Source organism: Hoplias malabaricus, chromosome 2 (assembly GCF_029633855.1).
Source record: "Hoplias malabaricus isolate fHopMal1 chromosome 2, fHopMal1.hap1, whole genome shotgun sequence".
Lineage (NCBI taxonomy): Eukaryota > Metazoa > Chordata > Actinopteri > Characiformes > Erythrinidae > Hoplias > Hoplias malabaricus.
In genome coordinates, this window is record NC_089801.1 from 22,300,092 (window position 1) to 22,324,572 (window position 24,481).

At 41.6% G+C, this 24,481-nt stretch overlaps 1 protein-coding gene across 4 annotated transcripts in view; it reads left to right on the forward strand.

Annotated features, from left to right (window-relative positions):
- The first annotated feature begins 1,539 nt into the window (after positions 1-1,539).
- sipa1 (signal-induced proliferation-associated 1) overlaps positions 1,540-24,481 on the forward strand; it is a 90,998-nt gene continuing 68,056 nt past the window's right edge. For 3 of the 4 annotated variants that reach the window (XM_066651838.1, XM_066651860.1, XM_066651866.1), the window contains exon 1: positions 1,540-1,629. The gene's annotated coding sequence lies outside the window, so the exon portion shown is untranslated. Of the gene's footprint in view, positions 1,630-2,007; positions 2,128-24,481 lie in introns of those variants that run through there. The other variant, XM_066651855.1, reaches the window with a different exon arrangement.

The window sequence follows — 24,481 nt, forward strand, 5'->3', positions numbered from 1 at the left end:
TCACGGCCTACAGCTAAACTGGTGTCTTCAAAACCGCTTTGTACAAAGAATAGAAAAGTGGAGAGTGAAGAATGCTCCTTTAAGGATGAATGGACTGAAAAGTATGCATTCGTTTCTCTGACTCATTTGTACATTCAGCTCTTTGGAAATGTGCTGAGTTGACTTCCAAGACCCCTATTTGACCCCCCACCCCCCCACACACTGGTAGTGCAATGGAGACGGGCGACAGTCGTGGATGGAACCAATGCAATGTACACCCCACAAGCACATGGCCTTCAGCCCTTGGCCGGTTGGGCGGGTCGACCTAAGACAACGTGTTATCATTGTTCAACAATGAAAAAATAAAGGTGTCATGTTTTATTGATTCCACTTTCATACATTATTAATGTGTTATTACTGCTTCACTAACATGTTATTAATGCAATATTAATGTGTAATTAAGAGACCTACGCTGTAACGTACAGTTCAGAGAGGGGATGTCTTCCACACTTTTGCCTATACGGCGGTATTTGGGGGTCATGTGCTGTGGGTCAGATGGACAGGGCTAGAGTGTGGGGGGCAGGGGGTGATGTAGGGTTTAATCTTAGAATCTCACAACCATACACTCATCCATGGCCTCCCTTTGTGTGTGCATCTCTCTCTCTCTCTCTCTCTCTCTCTCTCTCTCTCTCTTTCTCTCTCTCTATCACACACACACACACACACACACACACACACACATACAGCAGTAACTATATCTCTAAAAAGCAGTGTGCTCGCTTAGAGAGTGGGGGCTACTAATCTACTCGCACTAATCATCCAACCATTAGTCTAGAAAACGGATTACACACACGCACACACACACACACACACACACAGAGAGAGAGAGAGAGAGAGAGAGAGAGAGAGAGAGAGAGAGAGAGAGAGAAACAATGTAGCAAAACACAGAAAGAAGAGAAAGAGAGGGAGAGGCGTGGAGAAAAGGAGTAGGGAAAGGAGAGAGAGAGAGAAAGAGAGCGAGAGAGACAGCAGTAGAGACAGAAAGAGAAAACGATAGAAACAAAAAACAGAAGATAAAGAACTTTACTGAATTTCATGAAGGATATAAAAGTCAGAAGGAGTGAAGGAAATAGATAAAGAAGTGTGTGAGAGAGAGAGAGAGAGAGGCAGTAGAGGATGTAGGGAGGAGGAGGAGGAGAAGGAGGAGGAGAAGAGGAGGAGGAGGAGGACTAGGAGGAGGGGGCTGGCCTTAGTGTGATGTGAATGGAATAGAGGCAGTGTGCAGGAGAGGGAGAGATCCAGCGAGCAAGCGAGCAATAGAGAGAGAGGGAGAGTGAGAGCGAGTGAGAAACAGTGTGTGTGTGTGTGTGGTGTGTGTGTGTGTGTGTGTGAGAGAGAGAGAGAGAGAGAGAGAAAGCACATATCAACCTGCTTCGCTCATCAACAGCAATGAGGACACAATACGGCTGAGAGAACGGACAGAAGGCTTCTTGTTTTTCCGTGATAGACGAAGGACAGGAGAGAGAGAGAGAGAGAGAGAGAGAGAGAGAGAGAGCACAAGCGAGAGAGAGCAGAAAAATGCTGTCATTGGGGGGAAGGGGGGAGTCGACAGCAGGATGGAACAAGGCATGGTTCAGCAGACACATGGAGGTAAGGGCTTTTATTCTTCTTATTATTTTTTATCAGAATTAGTTTTCAGTGTTTTACTCTTATTACTATTTTCATTACGATTATGAAAGGTATGTCTCTACACACACACACACACACACACACGCTGTGTCCACTGCCATGATTCTGACCAATGCTGACCGCCTCGGCCATAGTTTGATGGCCATGCTGTGGCAGAAATGGCAGAAATAGAAAGAGGTGAAGCCTGGGGAACAGAAAAGAGGATGTGTGTTGATGTGTAAAGGGGAAGAGGCGAGGAGGAAATGATGTCGGGAGGCTGGGGGTCCATACACACACACCCACACACACACACACTGTGACATTGACACGGCGAGCCACTGCAGAGCATTGTGCAGAACTGCAGGACTGGAGAATGTGGAGCAGGTGAAGAGAGAGAGAGAGAGAGAGAGAGAGAGAGAGAGAGAGAGAGAGAGAGAGAGAGAGAGAGAAACCGATGGAAAGAGAACCAGTCACACAAAGGTAAGCCTCAATAACCAACGTACGGTAAACAGCTGTAATTTTACACAAAAACAACTGTATTTTTGCACGAAAAACAGCTGTAAACTGCTGAAAGGGGTTATAAAAAATGAAAGGAAATGAGAGGGTGCTACACTTAATGTGCACAGACAATGAGAGAGAGAGAGAGAGAGAGAGAGAGGCCAGGACATGGGTGTTGTTTTCAAGGTGGTAAAAGAGAAGAAAGAATACATGGTATGTCTCTCTGTCTCTGTCTCCCTCTCTCTCTCTCTCTGTCTCTCTCTCTCTCTCTCTCTCTCTCATATCTGAGGGTATGCAGGGGGGAAGGGTTGTGCTTGGGGCTCTGGGGATGTGCTGACAAGGAGAGAGTGAGAGAGAGACATAAGGGGAGAATGGGAACGGCAGAGTGAGAGAGAGAATAAAGGGAAAATGGGGGAAAACGGAGGGAAGAGTGGAGGTATGAGAGGCATCTTATGTAAGCGATGGATGGAGAGCAGAGCTGTGTGTCTTTTCAGAGCAGCACTTGACCCCACGTGTGCAGTGGACATTGTGGTCATGCGTCCACCGCACAATGATATGCCATTTCATGATGGATGCATTAGTGGGAGGCTGACAATTCGGCATCTCTCTCTTTCTCTCTCTCTCTCTCTCTCTCTCTCTCTCTCTCTCTCTCTAATCATGCTTTTCCTTTTCTCATTGACCGTCTTTCTTACCCTTTATCCTCCTACCCCGCTCTTTCTCTCTTTCTCATATCTCAGTCTGTCATTGTATCATCCCCTCATCCTTCTCTCTCTGTATCCATCTGTATCTCTCTCGCCCATAGTCTCTGCAGCATCGTGCAAGGCCTGTTCACACTCATTCACTACATCAAGCCAAACCACCAACACACTGCACCCTCATCATTCATTTCTCTCAGAGGCTGTGTGAGGTTTCCCCTCCAGCTCAACATTATTGGTCTAAATCTAAAGGGGAATCCCACACATTTTTCTATATTTACCCATAACCCATTCATTTAGATGTAAATACATTCATCCATACAGTTTCTTCACATCGGTTGTGATGGCAACCAAATTGGCCACAAAATACATATAACCCTACACTCTTCGAAAGACTGTCACTAACCCTAATCCCAACCCTAATACAAGACGTTAACGTAGTAGTGGGCGCATGTCACACTTTAGTGACACTGACATGTTTATCCAAGCTGGAAAATGTGTATTATATACATTAGGCATGATACCAGGACGCTGCTTTACAATCTGAATTGCTAATATAACACAAATTTGGCAGACAAAATAATTGAGATTTGAAAAGCTCTTTTTAATGCAGCTGTGACACTACTGCAAAAATAAAGACATGGGGAATAATAAAAAAAAGCCTAAATTTCTCATCATTATATTGTTTCAGTGTCATTACATAAACACATCTGTAATTACAATGTAATTACAAGCAGTCACAGTAATTACACATTAAAATTGCATTTACATTTAATGACCATTACCAGCAGGTTAATGTTGAGAGAAGTGATGACTGAATGTTTATATGTGAACTAACGTTTTCCTTTATTTTTGGTTCTGATTTGAGATCGGTTTCTCAAATCGGGTGGTTTCTCTTGGTGATCGGAAGGAGGGGTCAGGGGTCAGAGGCCATGGCTAGTGATGCATGTTGTAAACCGTGGAGTTAATGTGTGCCTGCTGGATTGATTAGCTGATGGAATGTGAGGGACATAGTCATTACACATGTATTGGTGCACACATGGGCTCATGCTCTTTCTCTCTCTCTCTCTCTTTTTCTCTCTCTCTCTTTCTCTGCCGTACAGTGTTTTACACGGTAATGCTGCTTGGTGTGATGATGTGTAGATGGCTGTACAGTGTTGTGGTGTTCTCTAGGTTGGTTTACAGCTGTGTAATGACCTGTAGGTAGATTTGTACATTGTTGTACAGGGCTCGGATTCTTTGTAGACTGTTTTGAAGTGGTGCGATCATTTAAAGATTGGTTTAAAATGGTGTAATCACCTATTCATTGGTCTACAGGCGTGTGATGATTTGTAGATTACTGTAGAATGGTGTAAAAGGATGTAATGAGTTCTAAAGGCATAAAAGGATGTAAAAGTGTAGAAAAAGGAAATATGCACCACATTAACTGTACCAGGGTTGTAGCATATAGATCTGAGGAGAATCTTATCAGTTTTTCCGGCTTTCATTTTTTTCAGCACATACAGCAGACAAGTGAAGGAAATATGTAATAACATGCAGGTCTGGTCTTTTTATGTGAGTGTGTGTGTGTGTGTGTGTCTGTGTGTGTGTAGAACATACCAATACCCTGAGAATTATACCTAGATTTCTAAAGCTTAGGTCTGGGTTGTATTATAGTTGCATTTCCAATGTTTTGCATTCATTTGGAGGGTATTTTGGTTGTATTTTGGTTGTATTTTGGTTGTAATCTGAACATGGGTGGTTTGTTCATTAGGGCGATGGATCCAAAAGGGTGGAGTTTTTCTTTCATTCTACCATAGTACTGAACTACGGCTCTGCAGTTTGACCTGCCTCTGAGTTTCACAGTCCAATCAGCAATAGTTCCGTTCAGTCCAATACTTTTTTTATTTTTCGAGCTGCAGAGCCTTCAGTTCATTTTCTATGGGGTCCAGGAGGGCTCACCCTAATGTGCTGTCTTCAAACACAAAGTGAGGTGAGTTCCAAAAGTCCCCCTCTATTCCCTACATTGTATACTTCACATGCAGTGAAGTATACAGTGAATAGGGCACTGATATATTTAGAGAGAGCAGCTAGGGATCTTGTCACTTTGGCTACATTAAAACATCACAATACTCTCTATGTTGGAACTCCTGCACCTAAAATAAAATGATAACTGCAGTCTGAATAGTGGAAAAAGTTAATTATTTACATTTACATTTACGTTCATGCATTTGGCAGACGCTTTTATCCAAAGCAACTTACAAATGAGGATCTAACATTCAAACTACAGCACAATTTATACAAAATACCTTACATTGAGTGCAATATGCCAGGAAGTAATAAGTGCATTAAAGAAAGACTTTCAGTGCAAAAGATACTCTCAGAAGAGTTGGGTTTTCAAGGATTTCTTGAATGCAGAGAGGGTTCCTGTTGCTCTGATAGTGCTTGGAAGCTCGTTCCACCAGCGTGGTACCAGAGATGAGAATAGCCTCGACTGACCTGTACGGGGGGTTGGTCGTGTTAGTTGGCGCTCCTTTGAGGAACGGAGAGGGCGGGCACTAACGTATGGTTTTTTATATGTATATATATTTTGTATATATATATATATATATAAATTATTTTATATGAGCAATGATAAAGCTGGGTTCTCTTCAAAATATTGCAAAATATTTATGAGGGCGACTCTATGACATTTTATTTGTTTATGACCACATGTGATTGTTCAGTTGTTGTAGAGGCAAAATAACTTTATTAATGAAGACATTTATAATAAACTGCTTGCTATAGCTCACCACAAACACTGGACAGTATGTAGACGAAGAGACATGTTATGATTAATCTTTATGAATCTTGTAGTGATTCTATTGGTGGTATTTCTGCATGAGGTGACCACAGAAATAAAACTCTTCAGTGTTAAATGCTAATGTAAAGCTAGTTTCTGGATTAATATGTACAGTTCAGTGTGCCAGTTGTCTAGAAGGCTAGCTCTTAATTTACCCCATGAACAAGTCATTATTTCATCACCCCAACCACCCCGCACCGAGAGATCTGACAGAAGTTGTCACTGATTCTGAACATTCCAGTGTTCATTAGGCCATCTGGGTTTAAGGAGTGTCAGTTTACATAAACAGAAACCAAACCTGTCTGAATTTTCTAAAGGCACTTTGAGAGTGTTATACAGAAGAAACAGCGACGTATGGTCAACAGCATGTCACAAACCCCCACTGCACACACACACACACACACACACACACACACACACACACACACATTGCATGCCTGCAGACAGTCCCTCTGCAGTAACAGCCTCTAATCTACTGGGAAGGCTTTACACTGGATTTGGAACATTTCTGTGAGAATATAACTGCATTCAGACACATGAGCTTCAGTGAAGTCAGGTCCCACTGCCCAAAGCAGGAGGCTTTACACCCCTCTGGCCAACACTTTGCAGTGGGAACTCTTCAATCCTAGGTGTCAGTGAGAAAAGAAGATGGGTGGGAAGATACACTGACGACTGAGGTTCAGATTAAGCTGAAGCTTTATGAGCCATGGTGTTGAGATGATGAAGAAAGATGTGGTGTTCATGTTGTGTGAATTACACACATACAGATGTGGTCAGTGCTGTAGTGTACAGATGTTATCAGCCGTAGCATTAGTTAGTGGGGAGCTGTTAACGATCTCGTTACACTTCTCTATATCACACGAGAGCTAAACTTAGCACAAGGCTAAATCAGCCCACTTTAATATTAGATGCTCTGACCCAAATGAAGGGGGCTGCAGACGATTGGAGAAGAACTGATGAAGAAGAGCTGGGGAGGAAGATGAGTGGAGCTGTCACACACACTGTATACTCTGCGTGTGTGTGTGTGTGTGTGTGTGCGTGCGATCCTCACACTCCATCTGTGTGGTCAAATATGTAAATATCCTCTGTGTGTGTGTGTATGTAAATGTGTGTGTGTGTGTGTGTGTGTGTGTGTGTATTAATATTTGCATTTGTTTGTCTGGCTGTGCATCTGTGATATGCTTTATAGTCTGTAAAATCGGCCAAAACAATAAACCCACTCCATTTTTTTTTTCAGTTCCACTGACCATACAGGTGCACTATGTAGTTCTACGGTTACAGACTGTAGTTGCTCTGCATATTTTATTAGCCTCCTTAACTCTGTCCTTCAATGGTCAGGACCCCCACCGGACCATCACAGGGCAGGTACGATTTGGGCGGTGGATCATTCTCAGCGCTGCAGTGACACTGACGTGGTGGTTTGTTAGTGTGTGTTGTGCTGGTGTGAGTGGCTCAGACACAGCAGTTTGATATACAGATTTCAGAGTAGATACAGCATACCTAGTATTTATAGTATAGACATGGGTTTAGTCAGTGCTTAATATTAATATTGTAGTATAGATGCAGTATATACATTGTACTTCAAGGAGAAATAAAGTATGCACCCATTAATTATAGTAGAGATGTGTATATGCACACATTTACAATTTAATATATATATATTTGTTTGGATGCAATATTTAGGACATGAATATACTCAGTGTATATAGTACATATATTATATATACCCCAGTATATACTCTGTATTTATAGTATTCACATGTGTGTACATATGTACGTTCAGTGTAAATATAGTATATGTCCAGTATTTATGATATATGAATGGGATATACCATGTAGATCTTATAATATAGATATTGTAAGTAGAAATTAAATACATACTCAGTAATTATAGTAGAGGGTATTGGTATATACCCAGTATTTACAGTATACATGTAGTTTTTAATATTTAGTATGTACAGTATACATGTAGAATAATGTACATATATTATATATATTATTTCTGTAGGATAATGTTTATACTTAGTATTTATAGTATAGACATGGCATATACTAAGTACATACAGTGTAGAGACATTATATTAGTATTTATGATATATACGTATGGGATATACCATGTAGATACAGTATATCCCAGTATCTGTGATATTTGTGGATCTTATAATGGCTTTTAACGTAGTGCTTTGAAGGCATGTACATACCAGGTACTTATAGTAGAGTATAGAGTTTATACCCATCGTTTCCAGTATATATTCAGTATAAACATGATGTATATTCTGTATATACAGTATAGATATATACAGCTCTGTGTGTGGCTGTGTGTATGTACGTGTCTGGCTCTCTGTGTGGGTTTGCATGCCTGTGACTTTGCATCTGTGTGTGTGTGTATACGTGTGTGACAAGCGACGTGAGGCTGTATTGCGTAGCGTAACAGAGCGCCTCATTGCAGTAATCGATTAAAGGCTCCATCTTTTTCGTCCAGAGCGGGATTTAGGAGGTCTGGGCTCGCCGCCTCAGGGCCTCGCTACACCCTCCATGGCGCAGCCTTCAACAAAAGCAGCAGCACGCCGCATTAGCAGCAGGAGAAAAGAAAAGCTCCCACCAGAGCCCTGTGAGGAAAATACACACAATTCACTGCTCCTCCATCAGCGCCTTATCGCAGAGGCAGCATCCACCGCAGAGGAACACTGGGATCCGCCACAGTTGAGGAGCCTTGGCTTAGATGAGTTAGCATGCTTTCATAATGAAGGACTGTAGTGTACGACTACAAAAATTAGTCGACAAGAGCTGTTTGTCATTGTCAGCATCTAAAATGAATTTCAAAAACGGAATTTGCTTTTCTCAAAGTGAAATAAAGCTTAGGTTCAGATTTCCTAATATGGGCACAAGGGAAGAAATACCTTGTCATGGGGAATGCTTTTGTGTTTACTGGGGTTCAGATTAGTGCTGGTTTTTAAGCTAGTATGTGTTTCACCACTTGCGGTGATGACATTTCAAATCTTATAGGATTTGACCGCCAAGCCAGCCTCATTAGTGCACTGACTCTGAATAAATTTACATATCAAATCTTTTCCGTTGTTCAGTCCAAAGCATTGCCTGAGACTTCCATAAAGGACTCCACCAGGAGTCGCTCCCTTCCATTCATCCTACAGCAAACAGTGTAATTAACTAGAGCACATTATGGCAGCTATTCCCACAACAATCTATTAAAAACTGCCCCTAATTGGCCATTTTACACCACGTTACATGATGACATTTAGCAGAGACTACCCACTGCGCTCCACTGCTGGAGAAACTGAGGATTCACCTTTATTTAGTCTAAAGTCTAAGGAAGAGTTGTGGTTAAAATGTGTCTGGTGACAAGGTCAGGCAAATGACCAGGTCAGGGAACGATCCCCCACCTCCCACCTCCCTGACTTGACCATCTTGACCACCATACTGGATTACCAAGGAGAAAACAAAGCTTTACGCCGCGGCTCAAAGAGAAGTGATCAATAGATTCGATCAATGTCACTTCATCAAATTTGATCGATGGGTTTCATTCCCAGGCATTGCTCACCCCCACTCACCCACTAGAAGATGGAGGAAAGACAAATCAGCGTCCACGAGGGGCTATCGTGTTTGCGGACTGAGAAAAATGAACACATTAGTGCAGAGTCTGAGAGAGCTGAGACCAGGCCTGTGTCTTTGGCCTAGTTGGGCAAAGGTTAGACAGAGGAATAAATGAAATCCCCTGGCATTGGAAGAACAAGAAAATGGATTAATTAAGAAGTGGTGTAGGGCAGTAGTTTGGATTTCTGGTGCTGGAGTAGTCATGGTTAGTGTTTCTCCAACTGTACAGATCAACGTCCACTAAGAAAAGCTCAGGTTCACATTTCCAGGCTCATAATCAGTTTTATTTTGCCTTAAAATAACACAAATCTGATTTTTTCAGGGTTGTGGGAACATGTCAAATCTAGGGCGCCAGGCTCAGTTATATAGTTTTATAATTTGTCACATAATGCATTATGTGAGTGCCAAAACCCTTGGTTTTTATGACCTACACTATGCAGTACATAGGGTGGAATGAGACATTTGAGATTCAGCCGATTCAGACAACTGGCTTTTTTTACCTTCTCCTCCTAGTCCTGTAGGTCTACACTTGATGAACTCTTTGCTGTCCTCCCATGCAAAATGCGATGTGCACATGAACTACTAACACCTCCATATTTTCCACTCCTAATACAATGAGTCGTCTCACGAATGATGCTTGTGTTATTGGATATGGAGGTGACATGCCACATGCTTGCTTCTTCGGGGACAGATTAGTTCACATTACAGTCAGATACAAGACTGTTACGTTTATGAATTTGAACCCTCAAGGCAGCCAAATAAAGTCTGAGCAGATTAACCCTTAGTCTCTGATTGCGCTGGTGTGATCAAACCTTTTGACTGTTTCACACTGAACACTGCTGCCAATTTTAGTTAAAAATACAGGCTCTCATGTCAACTCTGGTTTTATGAGGAATGTAGTATTGGATATATCATATTTGAAAATATGAGGTAAAAGTGTGCACAATTTGATTGGAAATGTACTGCATTTATTTTAATATCTTTGTCATTATTCCTGTCATAAAGAAATTGAATTTTTTTTTTTTGAAAATCTACTGATTCTGAGAGAGAGAGAGAGAGAGATAGAGAAAGAGAGAGATAGAGAGAGAGAGAATGAGAGAGAAAGAGAGAGAAAGAGAGAGAAAGAGAGAAAGAGATACAGAGAGAAAGAGAAACCAATGGAAAGAGAAACAGTCACAAAAAGGTAAACCTATAAGTCAAAAGCACATAAAGTCAGAAATATACAAAAATGACCAAAATTAGCTAAGACTCCTATGGGCTACTGAGGCTTGTAACGTGAATGTAGACAAATTGGTTGATTAATTCGACCCAATTTAGTAGAACTGTGCTGAAGTACCATAGCGATGTAGATGGTAAAAATTAAGGAAGGCACAGTTAGAGTAAAATTAGACTATTTTCTTGTCGGTGTTGAGGATTATGATATAACTGAGTTGCTACAGAGACAAGGAGTAGCCCCTAAATTCCACTGCAAAGTAATAGTGTAGGAAATATTACATAAAGGTTACTCCAAATACACTTTAACCAATTTGTAATTTGTCCAAAGCCAAAAGGACTTTAACTAATATTCCACCAGTAAGATGAACCAAAACTGAGTACGCATGCTACTAGAAGGAACAGTCGGTTCCTAGATATTTTTGTATTTTGGCTCTGTTCCACCAAATCCAGACAAAGTCACTGTCATGTACCCGGAGAATAATAACAGAAACAGTGCTGTAAACTGTCATGGAAGAAAGTTATGCAGGAGACTGCCCTGCTTCAAACATTTTGGAGCTTGAAGTTAGGATTAGTGTTAGGGTTAGGATATTTGTACACATTGTACAAATATCGAGAAGTGTCTTTTAATCAAGCACTCGTACCAAGGCAGGTTGGACTGGCTGAAGTGGAGCATAATTCCCAGACAGTGGATAATAGGGATATTTCTATTGTTTGTCAATGATCTGATGACTGCTGATATTGTCGCTAGTTTGTTTGAATGATTTTGATAATTCCTTTGCCTTTACTGAAGCACTTATTTACCATCTTCTCTGGAAACTGTTTCAGGATCAGTGCTAGACTGTGTGTTTCTGCGTTGCGCTGTTGTATAAAACTGCACTTGCTGCTTTGTGACGTTTGGATTTACTGATTAAAGCTGAATCAAGTCATCAGTAACTGGCTATGTATCTTAGATATCTAAAAGAATCTTGTCTGAAAAGAAGAATCATACCTTTACATTGCTAACTTGACACTGTCGCTAAGCTCTGATCTCTGATTTCTGGTGGGTGGTGATCAACTTGAGATCAACTTTGTGGAAGAGTTTGCCAGTTTACACACAGTGCACTGGTCCACTGTCTAGATTTGGATTTGGACTGAAGTTCCAGGCTCTGCCTATGGCTGGGAAGCACCAGTGTGGAGGAAAGAGTGAAAGGATGGAGACAGAAAGAGAGAGAGAGAGAGAGAGGGAGACTGAGAGAGAAGAGCGGTGGAGGTATAAGCCTCTCCACTGAGACCCTAATCGGCTCACGCTGACACAAATGCCCGGGCCAGCTTTTGTCACCTGTCCTCCAGTACCATGTTACAGTTGAGAGCTGGGCTGTATTTCTCTCTCTCTCTCTCTCTCTCTCTCTCTCTCTCTCTCTCTCTCTCTCTCTCTTGCTCTCTGTTTCTCTCTCTTTATCAGTCTCTCACCACTCTCTACTCTATTCTAAGCTCTCTCTCTCTATCCTCTCTCTCTCTCTCTCTCTCTCTCTCTCTCTCTCTATCTCTCTCTCTCTCTCTCTCTCTCTCTCTCCCACCCTCTCTCTCTCTTTCACTGTATCGCTGCTGCTTCTGCTGAAGTCATCCTCAGATTTATGTTCATCCCCCTACACTGACTCTCAGGCTGCGCAGTGGAGAGCGGAGGGACAGAATAGACAGAGAGAAAGAGCAAGAGAGTGAAGGACAAACTAGACAGAGGAATTCGGAGAGAGCGATAATTTAAGGCGGCCCATCATCTCCAGCTCACAGCAGAGAGCTACTCTCAACACAGGGAGGAATATCATCTTCTGATCTCAGAAACGATGAGAAGACACGACGGGATTTACAGAGAGGTAATGATCTCTCTTCCATTTTGGGATGATGCCATGCTTTGTGGAGCGTCTCTGTTCTGGTCACTGCTGATAAAAAGCGGTTGTTTATTGCTGAAAGATGAGGTCTGCTTACTTAGAAACATAGGGTTCTGACCTCATATAAGTTTGATTATCTGCACAGGTCAAGAGCATTGACTGCAATGGTTAAAGAAATGGGCTTGGGGCAGGAAGGGTGCTGTTTTGATCCCTGTGACCTGCAGGAAAAACTAGGGACAGAGGGAGTGAAAGGACAGTGCTGTCTCCTCCCTCAGCATCCATGGCTGAAGTGCCCTTGAGCAAAGCAGTTAACCCTCAACTGCTCCCCAGGTGTGTGTGTGTTTGTGTTCAGTGCCACAGTTGGGTTAAACTCAATGAGGGTATGTCTCAGATAGACCCTTTGTTGTTTGGTTGCATCTTCATTGGTAACTGTGGTCCAGTGTAGATAAGTCTACAGATGAAGAGTTGAACTGCGACCTTAGGCAGGGATGTACATGTACCTCTTTGTCTCTGACACTTTCTCACTTTTGAGAAGTTTCTCAGCAGTTTGAAATATGACTGAGAAATGAAAACAGTGAGAGTGTGTGAAATGAAGCCTCAGTTTAGTCGAAACTGTTGGTAAAATTATAACTATGAAAAGGCTTGACTATTGGCACTTTTCCATTACATGATACCTGCACTAATTGACTCTACTCGACTCTACTTGTGTTTTGGTCCCTGGTACCTGGTTGGTTTTTCACTACAGTGGCTCCCCTCCTGAAATGGAGCCAGTGACGTCACAAAACACTGTCTCTAAAGGGAACAGTGGGCTTTGGAAAATACAACAATAGCTTTGGCGATGTTAAACGTTGTTTACTCATTGTGTATTTGTGTGTTGATTTTTATTTTTGGGACTGAGCACAGCTCTCAATGCAGCCAGATCAGTGCAGATAATATGTTTCTTGTTGCACTGTCCAGCTCCCACAGGAGTCTTTTGACTTCTATGCAGCTCCAGGGTCTCTGAGTCCTGGGTTCAATTCCTGTTTCTGGTTACTGTCTGTGTGGAGCTTTGGGTGTTCTCACAATTCAACACACATGTTGGTAGGTGGACTCGTTGTGTGTGAAAGTGTCCACAGGTGTGAGTGTGTGAGTGACTGGGTGAGTGTGCGAGTAAAAGTCCAGTGTGGGTTCCTGCCTTGTGACTAATGGTGTATTTTAACAACAGGTCACTTTTGCTGGACACAGTGATAACAAAGCTCCTTAAATATATTGATAACATCCTTTAAATGATATCAGATAGAAATATTGGTTTCAATCACGAGAAGCATTGACTGGATTAGCAACATACTTCACACATCGTTTGATGAACATGGCCTTTATATCCTGATTAAAGTCCTACTATGGGCAAGCAGTTCACTCTGTAGGGCAGTAGGGATGGAACACCCTGTGTGAGTCCAGCCTAAACTACCATATCCAGATACAGGGAATGTCCCATTTCTCCTGTAGGCTTCCCCCATGGGGATTTCAATGAAAACCATTGTATCACAACAGGTTTGCATATGAATCTGTTTTCAGGGAAATGGTATTGATCAGAGAGGGTGTGCTAGTTCCTGCTAGTGAACCACACTAGCCTACTTTGTTTACATTGTTTCCCAGCAGGCCTGGAGCAGACGGGTCACCATTAACACGACCTCTCCGACAGTAAGGCCTTTTTATTCTCGAGTGGTCGTTCGGCTGGATGAGGAGAGACGTGGGAAAAAGAAAGTTGGACTTCTGGGAGGAAGCAGGCAGCCGCCTCATGTCTTTCAGCATCTCGCAGTCGGCTCGCTGTCAGCAGACTATGATCAAAACCATGAAATCACGCTGGAGATCTGTCCGCCAGAGGAAAGAGCGCTGCTTCATCGATGAGCTCACGAGGCGTCAGCTTCAATGAAAGGGGTTTGGAGAGAATTGGGGGTGATTTTAGACTTAGCTTGCTATTTCCTGCACTTCAAAGATGAGAGAGAGAGAGAGAGAAAGAGAGAGAGAGAGAGAGAGAAACAGAGAAGGCAGAGAGAGAGGGATATGGTGTGGAGGAGTGGAATAATAGAAAGATAGAGAGAAAGAGAAGGATGGAGAGAGGATGTCTGCTGTTGAGTAATTAGATCTGTTGGCTCTTTCAAAAGGCGTTGGCTGTATAACTGAGGCCATGATTGTAGAGAGAAAGAAACAAGCAATGAAAGAGAGAGAGAGAGAGAAAGAGAGAGAGAGAGAGAGAGAGAGAGAGAGAGAAAGAGAGAGAGAGAGAGAGAGAGAGAGAGAGAGAGAGAGAGGGAGGGAGGTACACCCACCATCTTCTTTAGTAAAGTCGGCAGTGTCTATAGAGCCAGGCTTAAATGGATTTTCAAAAACTGTAATTTCTATATCTCTGCTCGGAGTTGTAAACAATGTCATTCAGAGCTCGATGCGAAATTCATTGTGGAGAATTGTGTTTACAGCCGTGGTGATAGTCAGTGTTGTGCATGTTCATGTTTTTTTGTGAACGCTGAACTGAACGTTTAGAAACAATGAACGTAAACGTGAGCGTCGTTCACTCTCGCGCGACTAAACACCGCTCACTTTTACGGCGTGGTGCATGACATCATCAAAACACAGCCAAGTATGGCTAGTGCTAGCAGCATTTCCTTAAGCATTTGAATCTGTTTTTTGAGCCCCTATGTGTTGACTCAGATGGAAGAAAACACACATTTTTGTGCAGATTGTATTCACCTGGTTTGATTAAAACAAGTCCTGACGTCAGCCACGTCTACTTTGAATTTAAAACGTCACATTGAGCTGAAGCATTAAGCAGGCTTGTGGAATACATATGAATTATTGAAGTCGCAGTAATGGAAGTATAGATTCCTCCATTAATTATAATAAATCTATGTTGTGGTATTGAACTGCTGCACCATTGTTATTGAGTGTAGTATATGATAATGTATATATTTTGGGAATGCTTGTGTGCTGGTGATGGATGGGTAGAAAGGGGTTCTATTGAAAAAGAATAGCAGCTTATTTTTTACGGGAAAAAAATCAAAATAAATGTGAAATAGTTATAATTTGAATTATGAACATGAACTAGTTCATTTAAATTAGTATGGACTGAAATCATTTTAAATGTGAACTGGCAAAACACTGGTGACAGTAACCCGAGGTCTCCATGCCTCAAACACAGCCATTTTGTTTTCAATCCAAAATGATATGTGAAAATAACCATGACATTTTTATGACAGTTTTAAATATAATGTTATGTTCCTAAAAAAGTGATTTTGGGGACTATTTTGACTCACAGACTCACCTCCGCCATGTTAATGTTAAAAACTACTGGAATGCAATGCCTAATTTAACAGGGAGAGTACTATTACCCATTACATTACAGCTTGAGCCATAGGTCACAGTTAGCATTTGGGAGGATCCTGAATATCTTTGGATCTGGAATAGCTTTTGGGATCTAATAATGCAGCATTTAATGAGTTAATGCCATCAAATCCTCACATAAATCTTGGAACATTTAAAGTGAAGCCTTCCCAAGAGTACAGAGGCTCTTACTGTGGCCAAATCTTCTACAGAATCTTCCACAACTTTCTACAAAACTTCTACAGAAACTATATTCTTGAGATGATTACCATCACCGCCACTGTAAAGAATTCTGTAGTCCATCTGTTGCTCTGCATACTTGGTAAGCCCTCTTTCATCCTGTTATTCAATGGTCAGGACCCCTGCAGAGCTGGTATGATGTGGGTGGTGGATCATTTTTAGCACTGCAGTTTAACTGACATGGTGATAAACCTCTCAGTGTCACTGCTGCACTCAGAATAGTCCACCAACCAACACACACTGTACAGCATCAGACGAGCTACTGTCTCTGACTTTACATGTACAAGGTGGACTGATGAGGTAGATGTGTCTAATAAAGTGGAGAGTGAGTGGACACTGTGTTAAACAACTTCAACAATCACTGCTGTGTCTGATCCACTCATTCCACACACCACCACCACACCAGTGTCACTGCAGCTCTGAGAAAAGTACAACCAATCAAATAATAGTTACCTGCTGTGTGGTGATTCGCTGGGGGTCCTGACCACTGAACAGGTTGAAAGGGAGCTAACCAGAGCAACAGACAGACTACAGTCTGCAATTGTACTTCTTTATGATCAGGGGAGCTGTGTGAACGGACAAAGAGTGGAGTGACATGGAGGTCATTTTAAAGCAACACCGTGTACATTGAGGTGTGATGAATTGCAGGGGGGTGGGGTGGGGGGCAGACTCTGAGTCTCAAATCTAAACTTAACTCTGTGCTATTGTATTCTGAAAATATTCATGGAAACCCCCCTTAAATGGTCTTTCTCTGATTAAGAGTGTACCTTCGCTGGCAGATGTTGATCTCCACCCTCTATCAACAGGAAATACTGACAGGATGTGACCGAGCGGAGGTGAGCACACTCAGTGCGGCCTTGGCATCAGCCAGTCCGAGCCGAAACTCACACACTGACACACAAAGCTTTTTTCAAAGTTCTCTGTTTCCAATGATCTCCACTACCAGCCGGTCCATCGATGGTCCACTCACGTCTATTAATTTCTGCCTGTTTATATATATTAACAGGCAAAGTGCCACCAGCAGGCCAAAGCTTAATTTTCAGTATAACACATCAGACACAAGCTGAGAATTACAGGCAGGGCCTTGTTTATGCAACAGTGAGGGCTACTGCGAGCCGATCTGCTTCCACATACAATGTGTAATGAAAACACACTCTCAGAAAAACTGTCAATGTGGTGGGACTCTCAGTGGTAGGGTCTTTGTAGTATGTACCTTTAATTTGGGAACATTATTATACAATTGTCATTCGTTCATATCTGGTAACATCCTGTTCAGGGTCATGGTGCGTCTGAAGCCTATTTGAAGTCACTGGGTGCAAGGCAGGAACGTGTTTTTGGACAGTGACTCTACCTGCAGTGCCACAGTGCTGCCTGGAACATAATTATGTTGTATTTCATACTAACTGTAGATTTTTAAGTGAATTAGTTTTATAAATCACATTTCAAGCTCAGATTTTAATTTTTTTCAAGCTCAGATATTTAAAACTTTGAAAGGACAGTTGCACCGTCTGTACCTTTAGAGAACAACAATGAACCTGTAGATGACTTTTATTTTGACAGTTTACCAGAGGCTATCTGGGGGTATCAATGTGTAAATATGAGTAGAAACATTTGCTGTGTTTAAAGAAACAATAGGTAGTATTTTACAGTTTCATTGTGATGCTTCACTGACCTGTAATGGCGAGAATAATGCCTCTGTTGTTGCTACTCTGGGCTTAGCTCAGAAACTGCACTATGTAACTAAGATTTCTAGACAGTGTTGTACAATTTCATAACACTATGTAACAGTTGTGGAGCCCAGTAACTAAAATAGCAAACCTTACCTAGTGTTTCTTTAATGCTTTTTTATGGAGAGCATAAAGCATTCAATTGATTTTATAAATCAAATTTCAAGCTCAGGCTCCATTTTTTAAATGCAAATTTATTTCATTTATTTATTAGTGTTTAAAATAGTGGTATTATGAAAACCTACAGATATTCAGTTTTCCTTCTGGAGAAGAGAATATATCATTACCTTTAAGATCTTCAACTGGACATTAAGACCTGTATTTTTTAGAAAGGACAGTTGCACCATCTGTATCTTTTAGCGACCAACAATGAACCTGTACAGGACTTTTATTATGACAGTGTACCAGGGCTTTCTGGAGGGGCAGCCATGTGTAAATATGAGCAGAAACCTTTGCTGTGTTGGAAACTGTGCCCTATTCACTATATAGTGTGCTGTTTTGGGATTCTGCCATTTGTAGTGGTGTCTGAAGAAATGCACAATTTGTAGTTTACAACTGATGTACTCAAGCATATCTAGCATATAGCAGATACTCATAATACACTGCTTACACACAGTTGATGTAATAGTACAGTACTGATGGAATAGTACAGGCAATTATTCTCCTGCAAGTGTGTTGAGCTGTCAAATCCTATACTGTTACTGACATTCACAACATGGCCTCAATCTGCTTCCTTCTGCTTTTCACACTACATGTGTGAAAATTTGTGTGAGGATTTGATGGCATTCAGCTACAGGAACATTAGTGAGATGAGGTACTGTTGGTAGATGGATACTTTGGGAAAATAAATGCTACTCCAAATCGTCTCAAATGTACTGTGTAGAGAAACATCTCTCCAGAGAACGCAGTTCCACTGCTCCACAGCCCAGTACTTGAGTGGGGGTGTCTAATGTCCTTCTAGCCAACGCTTGAATGTAGGCTTGTGCTTGGCTGCTTTATAATGTTTGCTTTTATTTAAAGCAACACTAGGTAGTATTTCACATTACAATTACAGCTTTATTGTGATGCTTCACTAACCAGTAATGGTCAGAATAGAGCCTCTGAGTTCTAGACAGTGCTGTAAAATTTATTATGCAACTGTTGGGGGAGCCCAGTAGCAAAAATAACAAACCTTACTTAATGTTCCTTTACTGTTTTTCTATGGAGATTAAAGAGACTGTATATGCACAATTGAAGATCTGGGTCCACAACGGGGGCACTTTAAAGTAGCCATTCTCCCATTACTCTATGTGTACTCCACTGTAGAGCAGTGTCTACACATTACATTATCATACCTCTTAACATTGATCTCAATTGGGATCAATGAGCTCAGCTTACATTTTTACTCTGGCGCATAGACAGACTGACCACAGAGATCCAAAAGTGTATGGGCTTTCCTGTTTAGCATTGTGCTAAATATGGACATACACACACACACACACACACACACACACACACACACACACAGAAGGGGTTTGTGAGTCATTTCAATTTACTTCTGTCTGCCTCCACAATTGGTCGATTGTTTAAGCCAAGTCTATAGTCCAGCTGTGAACTGATAGAGGTGCTTTTGAGTGACCAAAGAATGGGAGAGAGAGCAAGAGAGAGAGTCTGGAAAAGGCTTGCTTTCATGTATCTTGCATGTTAAGTTACTACTGTGTTTGCATTGACATGCTGGGTGAGCGAGCAAGAGAGAGAGAGAGAGAGAGAGAGAGAGAGAGAGAGAGAGATTAAAACACACTCTTGAAGAACTGATGCCACTGCTTTGGTAAAGGAAACGGATGCCGCTCAGATGTGCATTTAGGTCAGAGTGCAGGGCCTCTCTATCACAGTTTCACCTCTCTGCGGTGCTCAGTTCTTGTTGCTGCATTTGTCAATTACTTGAAGCTTTATTTTAATCGGTTTTTGCAAATATGTTAAAGCTCCTCCACAACCTTTTCGGGTTGAAGAACTGAGTGAAAATGGTGAAGACAAAAGTAGACAATTAAAGGAATCATCAGAATACGGTGAAAATGAGAGCAGAGAAAGAAGAGAATTGAGTGAAACCATAATTCAGGGTACTCTCCTACAGTGTGAAAGTCACATGCAAGAAATCATATTGAACCTTCTAGTCTAGCAAAGATGGTATATGAGTCCCGCTTGTTATTTCTCACACTTTCCAGTTCCAATACCGGTTTCCTGTAGTGTTTACTGTAACAGTAATCTGCCATAAATCTTGACTGTCCATTTCTAACAATGGCCATACTTCACTCCTTCTGTCCTTCATACTTTCATAGTTTCCAGAAGCCAGTGTGTGTCATTAGAGAAGTATGTGGTCAGCGAACTTGTTTCAGTTTGAAGAGCAAGTGCCAGGGTCAGATACATGAAGCTAGCTATTCATTAGATTCTCAGATTTGTGTGGCATCGATACAAGCAGCAGTTTTAAACAACCACTAATGCAGTCCTTCTTAAATGTGACATTCACGATTTAAAAAAAAAAAAAAGAAATTCTGAGGAGAGTGGCACGGTGGCGCAGCAGGTAGTGTCGCAGTCACACAGCTCCTGGAGGTTGTGGGTTCGATTCCCGCTCCGGGTGACTGTCTGTGAGGAGTTGGTGTGTTCTCCCCGTGTCCGCGTGGGTTTCCTCCGGGTGCTCCGGTTTCCTCCCACAGTCCAAAATCACAGTTGCAGGTGGACTGGCGACACGAAAGTGTCCGTAGGTGTGAGTGTGTGAGTGAATGTGTGTGTGTCTGTGTTGCCCTGTGGCGTCCCCTCCAGGGTGTATTCCTGCCTTGCGCCCAATGATTCCAGGTAGGCTCTGGACCCCCCGCGACCCTAAATTGGATAAGCGGTTACAGATAATGGATGGATAGAAATTCTGAGGACGTTTCCTCACTATTTTTTACCTCTCCAGTCTATTTGGGGGCTTGAAATGGGTCTAGTGTGTTTATGAAGCCCCAGTGTCAGTAAATGGCTTAAAAACAAATGGTCTCAGTCCAGTATGCTAGGCTTAAAATGCAAGATGAGAATATTGCTCTATCCCTGCTCCAGGGATAAATAGTTTTGGGTGCACTTAAGGTGGAATGTCTTCAAATTCAGGAGTGCACTAACCGCATGAAAATAAACACAGACAGAAAGTGCCTACAAAACTAAACAACTTGAGTTATAAGAGTTTCTGTGGTAATTCAAACAGTTAATAAAACCTTACAGACAAGTTAAACCTAAACCACTTACAAACAACAGTCAAATTATTTTCCATCAAACATACCATTCCATCTTTTAACGTCACTTCTGAATGTAAACAAACAAGAGAAAAATCGTAGAAGTCCCCTTTAAAGTATGTAATCTATATCATTTACAGTCATTTACTGTCATTTCATAACATTCAGATCACAGCAAGAGTCCCAGTTCAACCCTGCAACACTGCCCCAACCTCAGCTTCACGCTATAGACACTAAGAGGAGTCAAATAGAGCAGGATAACCTTGATTCAAAACCTGTCCTTGTTCCAATAGGGTGGCTTTCAAGATGGCAGACATTTTTCTAGACATAGCCTAAAAGATAATGTATATAAATCCCAACAGATTCATAGTAAAGATTATTAAAGTCTGTAGATATAATAGTTGTAGCGCCACCCACAACAGCAACAACCTCCACCTGCAAAAGTAGAAAAGAAGATGATGATAATGATGTGAGCTTCTAGAATTCACAGCAAAATTGTTTAAGAAAACAGTGTGTTACTGTAAAAACATACAGAAATTTATTCTAAAATGACTGAAGTATTTAGAGTGAATCAAAGTTCAATCTTAGAAGTTGCTTGAATGTCCTTCTGTGTGAAGAAAGCTGTAGTGCTGTGTGTGATGTCAACAGTATGGGTGTTATTCCATGGCTCCACAGATTTAGGAGTCCTATTTTCTTTTGTATTATGACTTCCCCCTTCATTTTTCAAAAGGGTTATCTTATATTTACACCGGATGGAATCTGTATCTACATACCGAAAAATTTAGCTGCCTTGAGCTCTCCATTTTGTTAGTACTTGTATAACAACAGTATATGTAATGATTTATGCATTGTGTTAGCACAGTGCTAACTGATATGTTTAGCATTTAATTTGGTGTTAGCTAAATTAGCATCTTAGCTCAGGTATGTGTTGAGCCTGAGGGAAAATTTGTTCTATCCCAGTCACTCCATCTTGTGCCAGTCTTGGTTTAACCCTTGAGTATCATGCTTGGAGATGTGTCTTTGTTTCAAACACAAAACCAACATGCTAATCGCTTTCTTTTAATTCCTTCATTGCTGCTTCACCAGCTGCTTGTGTTTCAAAGAATCAATAAATCAATGAATCAATGACTCAGAGAGTCAATGAATCAACACCTCAAGACAAAGAGCAGCTGGTGTATTTAAGGCATAGAGGAAGCCTGTTTTCATGTGCAATTGTGGTGAACTGTAGTTTTTTTTTTTTACATAGCAGTGGTTGGTTGCACACAGCCTTGCCCAGGTGCTACTAAAAATAAAGGAAGTGAGATTTCAGCAGAGCTGTGAATGCTTGTATGAGAGTCGTGCGTATTAGGATATTAGCCTCCTGCCAGCAGCTGATCGGTATCACAGTGTTCTTGGGTGACCATTCTGTTTAATCCATCTGCAGATTGGACCGAGCAGAGTTTTTAAAGGTGGTGATATTTCTGGACACACATCCTCTTTTATCTAAACAAGGGATGATAAGAGTGAAATCCAGAGCCAGGACACAACTGCACAGCGGGTCAGTTCAGGAAGTCGATTATTTGTCCGTCTGCTTTGATGACGCTGCTGCAGATGTGTCCTGCTATGAAATGGTGGTCATTGTGGTCAGTTACATTGACATTTATGGCACTGGGCAGAGACAGTTTTGCACAGTGACTTCCATTGAATGTAGTGTTCCGAGTCTTGTCCAAGGTGAGCAGATCAACTACATTCAACTACATTCTATTCACCAACAGTGAACATTCCTGAATGTGTTTGTCTCTCTACTTGTGTGTGTGTGTGTTTAAGGAATATATTATGCTGTAGGAAGCCTAATCCTGTTTACACAATCACATTTAGGAGATCAAATGCTGAGTGTACTTTATATATATATATATATATTTGAGGCCAGTAGGTGTATGGAAGTGTGTATAATGGTGGTGTAGCTGGTGCAAAAAAGGAAATTAGTATGTGTTCCTTTCTGGGTGGAGAGGGGAGAGAGAGAGAGAGAGAGAGAGAGAGAGAGAGAGAGAGAGAGAGAGAGAGAGAGACAGCGTGAGAGAGAGAGTGTCTCTCTTTCATCCCCAGCTGTAGAGCTGTTAGTGTAGTGTGGCTGGGCATAATAGCCTCTGTGATGGCTCTCTCCCTCTCTCTCTCTCTCTCTCTCTCTCTCTCTCTCTCTCTCCCCGTTTCATTGGGACAGCTGTTCTTCCTGCCCCCGTGGGCGACAGGCCACATGTCTACAGGGGTCTCACAGAAACACATACACATGCACACACTGCACAGGAACTCACACATGCACACACAGAGAAAGAGAGAGAGAGAGAGAGAGGGAGAGAGAGAGAGAGAGAGAGAGAGAGAGAGAGAGAGAGAGGAAACACACAGTCACAATCGGCCACAAGAGGAAGTGGCAGAAACTCACCCAGACACAAAGCACTCATCACACTTTATTTTGAGGCAGTTCATTTTATTGGAGTCAGTTGAACTCAGCTTTGTTCATAATATTCCTCTTATATATATATCACCAAATAGCGGACCTCTGTCCAGAGCTGGACTGATGGTTCTGCCCAGATCTTTGACTAATGTGTGATAAATAAATAAGTATTAATGATTAATGATGAGGTTCATGAAGTATTATGTTTTTGGACAGTTTTGGTGATAGTGTGTAAAATAAGGACCTATTAAAATCAATGTACAAAGCAGTTTGAGGCCTCTAAACAGTTCAGGTTTTAATCAGGAGCAGCAATACTGAGCACCTCTGAGTCCAAGCACGGATCCTGAGGTTTGAACTGTTTTCTGGGAGGACATTTTAGCAACTGAAGCTCCTTGACTTTCAATGGAATAGTCCTTTAATAGATCATCACTGTATATAAACTTGTCAATAGATTCCCCTGTTATAGATAGTTGTGTCTCAGGCAGCTGTTGCTGTGTTTAAGGCAGATGTTTTTGGGTTGTTTACAGTGGCTAGTTTAAGTTTTTAAACATCATTAGCCATTCATAACTTTACATGACAAGTCAAGGCAGGGATAATGACCGACCTTTTAAATCAGGCCCTTCTTTCAGACGGCTCTACCTTGTTGGAAAGGCTTTGCTATGGAGGCATTTGATTGCATGTAGCAACATAAACAAGGCCTTAGAATTCACCTTTCTGCAAACCTTTGGGAATATAGTGAACCCACACATAATAAAAATAAATATATTACAACATTCCATAACATATCATCAGATGGTCCAGGCCTAAATGTAGATAATACTGCTCTGTGGCATCAGACAGAGCTCCAGTGAATGTGGCTTTTATGCATGTGTTCAAATAGGTGGAAATATAGTATGAAAAATAAAACAATCCACAAATGAATGTGAATCTGAAGCCCATCAACACACATACCAAGAAACAAGACTGCTGTGTCAGTTTGTGTGGTCTGTGTTTAATAATCACCATAAAAAACAAGCCATTCTGACTCCTACGTCTTTAAAATGGTCTCGCCCCCACATCTGAGTCTCTCCATTCACAGCACTGACTCCATGTTTATGTGAGAGTGCAAAGACATGTTAAATAGAGCAAAAATAG